The sequence below is a fragment of the Myzus persicae genome, unplaced genomic scaffold (assembly GCF_001856785.1).
Source record: "Myzus persicae strain clone G006 unplaced genomic scaffold, MPER_G0061.0, whole genome shotgun sequence".
Taxonomy (NCBI): Eukaryota; Metazoa; Arthropoda; class Insecta; order Hemiptera; family Aphididae; genus Myzus; species Myzus persicae.
The window spans coordinates 183111-189110 of record NW_019100691.1 but is presented as its reverse complement, the minus strand read 5'-3'; the positions used below and the strand labels follow the sequence as shown (position 1 = coordinate 189110).

The following is a 6000-nucleotide window of genomic DNA, read 5'->3' as shown; positions in this document are numbered from 1 at the left end:
TTTTTATGTTATAATTTTACAACTAAATATAACTATACGATGTAAATATTCTAATGATGATTTTTCCTAATGGTAGGGAAGCGTTCAATATAAATACAATAATGTACTGACACGACTATCCGAGTGTCGTGATATTATTAATATATCGATAATAATAATTTATTCCAAGTTAAAGTTAAATTAAAGTATGTCTTAGAAAAAGAATGAAGGATATAAGACTATTAAAACTTACTCTGAGGTTATGGCAGGAAATCAAAATGTTAACTTAGATATATAACACCAGATTTTTAAAATTATTTTAAATATGTCCTGATAACAAGTGTAGACGTTAGATGTCCTTTTACTTATTTAGAAACTAAAAAATGTTGATTCAGAAAAATAATAAATTTTAATTTTTAGATACTTTTTCACAAATTTTTTTTTAATATTATTTTATAGTTCTGAAATTTTTTAACGTCAGTCATGTCATTTAAGTATGTAATTAACAGTTATATATTTTATGATATGATTTTATTATGTGTAACTTGATGGTATTTTTCATAAACATTTTAGTATGTTTATATGCTGCAATTTTGATATATTTTCATTGCTATTTTAACATATTTTAAACGCAATTATATCCGGTATTTAATCATAATATATTTAATTATTTGCATTATCTGCAATAAAACAAAATTAATAATGTTTATGACTTGTCCAAATAAAAATAATATAAAATTTCAATTCATTTCAGTTCACTTATTATTTCTTGAAAAAATTGTTTTATACTTTGTAGCAGATAAGTCACTTGCGCACCTAATGCGTTAAAAATATTACTAAAGAAATTCAGACGAATTAATAAATTATTCATTAAATTTGTTAAATTTTTATTTATGTAAATACTATACAACAATAATTGTTGACAGAAAATAAATATTACTTTTCGTGTACATTTCACTGAGTTTTTGGACTTTTATTAAATATTTAGGTACACTATATGACATACAAAGTAACTCTTACTACACTGCTAGCCGCTGTTGTTTAAAATATTAAATAAACTTATTCTATACACATGAGTTGATATAATATAATATACGATAAACTAAAAACTATACCTAATACCTACATACATAGTAATCTGGTATGTACAGAAATTATCACCTTTATAATTACTATAATAGTGAGACTCTGTTTATACCCAAAAATAGACATGATAAAAATTGATGCTTGCTTACGGTTCTCCTCAGATTTTGTATCATTATTTTTGGCACATTTCTCAAACACTTCTTGAAACATGACAAATAATAACCCTGATTGTCGTCCACAATAAGAGAGGTTAGTAGCACGATTTTTTTTTTAGTCTTTTCGGTCTTCCAAAAAAATGTCCTCTAAAAATAGTATAAAACACACATTATTAAAAAGTTACTAACCTTATAAACTATGACAGTAATTAATAATTTATTTAAAATATAATGTAATTGATTCAACAAGTACGAAATTAAGTTGCTTAAGGGATTTAATAGTGTTTAATAATGTTTAATAATCGTTAAACTGTTATATAAATATATAATACATGTCATTTTACAATATTGATGTTTATTCAAATATAAAATACTCATTTAACCAACACCGAATTATGTACATCGAACAAATATATTGTACACCTAAAATGTTCTCACAAGTATTTTATTTAAATTAAGTACACTAAAATTAGACGACCATCAAATTTGACATTCAATTAACTTTTATAGATACCTACCATAAATGTTTTACAAAGAATATACTCACTATTTTATAAAAATAAATAGTCAAAATGTGATGCAAAAAGGCTGTATAAAATTTGAATAGTCGTATAACTTGTATATACCATTGAATCACCTATGAATTAAATTAAGACAAATCTTATTTATTAATTGAAAACAAATACATATTCATAAAATACTGAATACTATTAGTAAATAATAAATATGGCCATCTGAATTTTTTTAAATAAATATTTTTAATAGTTTAGGTACTGCGCATTATTATATAAGTATATGACACGTAATATCCATATAGATTTCCAAGGACAACCAAAGTAGAATTTTTTATTTTCTCACTATAATGCTTGTTTATTTTTGGTTATAACACCACATATTTTATGGAACCACTTGCAATATAGGCCCACCATACTGCACGGCGGTCCATGCAATGCGTCTGGGTCTTACTAAATCGGAGCTAAAGACTCAGCAGGAAAAATTTTAACGAGCTACCTTTTGAAACCAGAAAATTTTACTACCTACCTACCTAAAACGAAATTCTTCCTTCGATGACTTGTAATCCTAAAGTAAACAAATAGATGGAATACATTGCACATAATATCATAATATTATATTATACATAATGCGTGCATGGTAACACCGGCCGATTAATGGTTGTGAACATGTGTAATATTATAATATAAGTTATAACTGTACGCATAGAAGAAAATCCTCGTAATGATGCATTTCACAAAGCTTTCCAACTACCCACAATAACTGAGTACCTACATAAAAAAATCAACAATCAACTTCTTCAACCACATCGATTCTGCTCGCATTGCGAAATGTTACCGACAAAGTGACCTACCTTCTGTACGCCGACTCGTGGACGTCCACACGACCTTTTATCATAATATTATTACTTTCTTAATTATTGTAAATGTGTACTCTATAACGTAGTTTTATAATATTTATTGAATTACTAATGTTTTATAGTTAATTACATAATTTTAAAAAATAAAATATTTCAAATTACTGACTTAAGATACTATTATTGTTGTTGTTATCTCTTTTATAAACGTAAAAATATGTAATTCCATTAGTCATAAGTTTAGATGACATGATGTCAGTAAAACTTAAATTAATAAAAAAGAAAGAAAAGAAAACTTTACATAGATTGCTGGTTACATAACAATAATAATTTATACCTAATTAATAACAAAATAATTTTGATGTTCTTAATGTTAAAATCCAAAAAACCCTTTAGGCTTATAGGTACGACTGTCCTCAAGGGTGCCTGCAGAAATATAAGCCGGGTGGGCAAAGTCAATATACTCTGATAACATGGCACATGCTATTTTTTTTGTTTTTTTACAATAGTGATAAAATAATTAATATTAACTAAAATAGCGGGAGGTTGACCCAGGAATGTGGTACGCTCTCAGGAAAATAGGGAAAAAATGGTGTAAAATAAATTCAAAATCAAAATGTCATCACACCGATATTGAAGTCATTAGCCGGAGGCAGATTGATTGAGGCGTTTTTAAGGGGAATATAATATTGTCCGAATTACACTTTCCGCCAATTTGCCTGTTAGCCCAGTTAATGTTAGTGATGGTTTTATTTTTTTTGCAAATAATATACATTTTTTGAAAAATTCAATATAAATAATTTCAAATATGGAAACGTTAAATAAAATCTGCGACACATAAAATAATTTTGTTGTGTTTAGCTATAGTAATTGCACAGCATTATGAATTGCAATTTCACTGTCAATTGTTGCACTTGTTAGATTAAATACAAAGTTAAGTTGGTCATATTTTTATTTCATAAAACATAGGTAATATATTTAAATATGTTTCGTGTTTCTTATCTAACAATACGCAGAATATAAGATGAATAGGTTTGATAATAATTTTTAAATCCAAGTATACGTAATACGTATATGTATATTTTACTGTGTACGTAATTTGTACACAATTCAATTATTATGAAAATGGTAATTTTATTCAAGCTAACAGGAATCAGACATTTTTCAATATTGACGGAACAAGCCTGATAATGGCCTTTAAAAGCGTGTTTGTGGGGTTGGAATCATACAACATAACAATACATTCCATAGGCGTGAGCACAGGGGCATCAGGGTGTGCTCTTGCTGCCTCTTGACGATTTTAATAGATTTTTAACGGCTGAACAGGTCTAAGCTGGACAAGCGGTATAATGCTCAATAGAAAATAAGTTGGTAATCCGAAAAGTAAGAGTAATAAAATAATTATATGTTTGTATTATCATGTATTGTACATAAAATATAAAATAATATAGATGTATAATTATGTTATTTATGATACGTATTAAGTGCTATTAAATTATTATTACGTTTGAGAGAAAGATATAGTATAATTGTATCCAAGATGTCAAACAAAGGTCAAAGGTCATATTTTTCTTTTGAGCTTAAAAAAGTTAACTTTATACTCCCAGATTAGACTCTGCGCAGGCCTATGATACATACATACCAACCTATATTATAACGAAGGATAGGGACTTCATGCCCTTAAAAATCTTAAAAATTACATTTATTTATGCCCTAAAATCACTAAATATACCCTTCATACATGAGCAATCACTGAAATATGCTCTTTTTTTCCTAATCAGCTTTTATTTATATTAAAATATGAATAAAAAACTGAAACATTTTGACTGCGCTATATATCAGAAAAATATTTTTATTGGTAACATTATTAATTTTTTTTTTTATTCATCTTTATATATAACATGGCAGCAAAAGCCATTAGCTAATCTCTTAAATGCTAATTACAGTTTTTACAATTTTTGTGAAGTTTACATTATGTTTATATTATCTTAACAGTTATAATTACAATTATATTTTATCTGTAAGGTTGGTTAGTTTTAAGAAGGTTATAATTTTCATATTTTGATCGGGGTTTGGTCCGAGAATTTCGGAAGTTGAGATTTGTACGCTCCTATTGGTACATTATTAATTTATGTTGTACAAAATATGTATAAGCTTACGTTGTATAAAAATTAAATTATTTTATTAAATCCATGTAAAACGATGTTTATATCTTCAGACACCTGATCTTTTTAAGCTTGTCTAGAAAAAATAACGAAAATTCCATTTACCAATTTCAATTTATTTTTCTATAATTAATTTAATAAATACTAATTACTATCTAAATTAATAGTTGTTTAATGTACAACATTCTGTGAATAAAATCAATAAAAGCATATCAGTGCTATAAATGTCCCGAAGACGAAGAAAACACAACCCACACTAATTTCTTTGAAATTTCTTCGAGGTAACGAAGATAACGTTAATTTTTTTTTATCGATTTAAAGAAAAATTAAATTTTAATTTACAAATAAATGTAAAATATGCACTTCAAGTGTGAATTTAACAAAATATGCACTAACATGTGAAAAAGAGTAAAATATGCAAGATACGCAAAGAAAATTAATTTCTGTAGACTCCTGGTATTATGAAACAGATTTCTATACCTATCACTATAAACCATGTTTCGAATGAATATTCGAAAACATATAGGCTCTTTTGAGTCCCTAGTTCGAATTATACCATATGTCAGCGTTTCTCAAAGTGTGGGTCGCGACCCACTGGTGGGTTGTCAGTCAATTTTTGGTGGGCCGGGAACACTTTTTTGAATTATATAGATTCCAAGAAATTTATGTTAGGTACCTTATTGTAAAAAGTACATTTTAATCATATTAATTATATTTTTATTCATATTAATTATAAACCTATAAAAAAACTAAATACCTAATAAAAATGTATACATATTTATATGTTACAAATTTTGTTTTCCACAAATTGTTAAAAAGTGAAACAATGTGGGTCGCGAAAGATTCTTCGGGGGAAATTTAGGTCCCAGTATTAAAAAGATTGAGAACTACTGCCATATGCCATAAGGTAATATTATGTACAAATGTCGAGAAAACGTTTTATGCGGCACGAGAGAAAATTAGGAGCGACCTTTCCCGAAACGGCAGAGCACACCATCAACGCGGCGCGTGATAGCATGTAATAATAATATTATGTTATAAATAAATATGCTAGTAATAATATGCCGCCGCAGAAACATAAGCCATGAGAAGACTTGTTTTTATTTTCTGCGTTATCTGCAGATTCTTCAAAGGTTGTGCTGCATGTGCGCTCCGTCGGTTCGTGGCGGTCCAATATTATTACTACTATAACGCGTATACATCTATATGGTATACATAATATTATATGTATCATTAATATTATATA

At 27.3% G+C, this 6000-nt stretch overlaps 1 protein-coding gene across 1 annotated transcript in view; it reads right to left on the bottom strand.

The window, feature by feature from the left end:
* Window positions 1-1337: 1337 nt before the first annotated feature.
* The window catches only part of LOC111041746 (zinc transporter ZIP11), a 61604-nt gene continuing 56941 nt past the window's right edge, over window positions 1338-6000 (bottom strand). The window contains exon 8 of the mRNA XM_022326147.1: window positions 1338-1367. The gene's annotated coding sequence lies outside the window, so the exon portion shown is untranslated. The remainder of the gene's footprint in view (window positions 1368-6000) is intronic.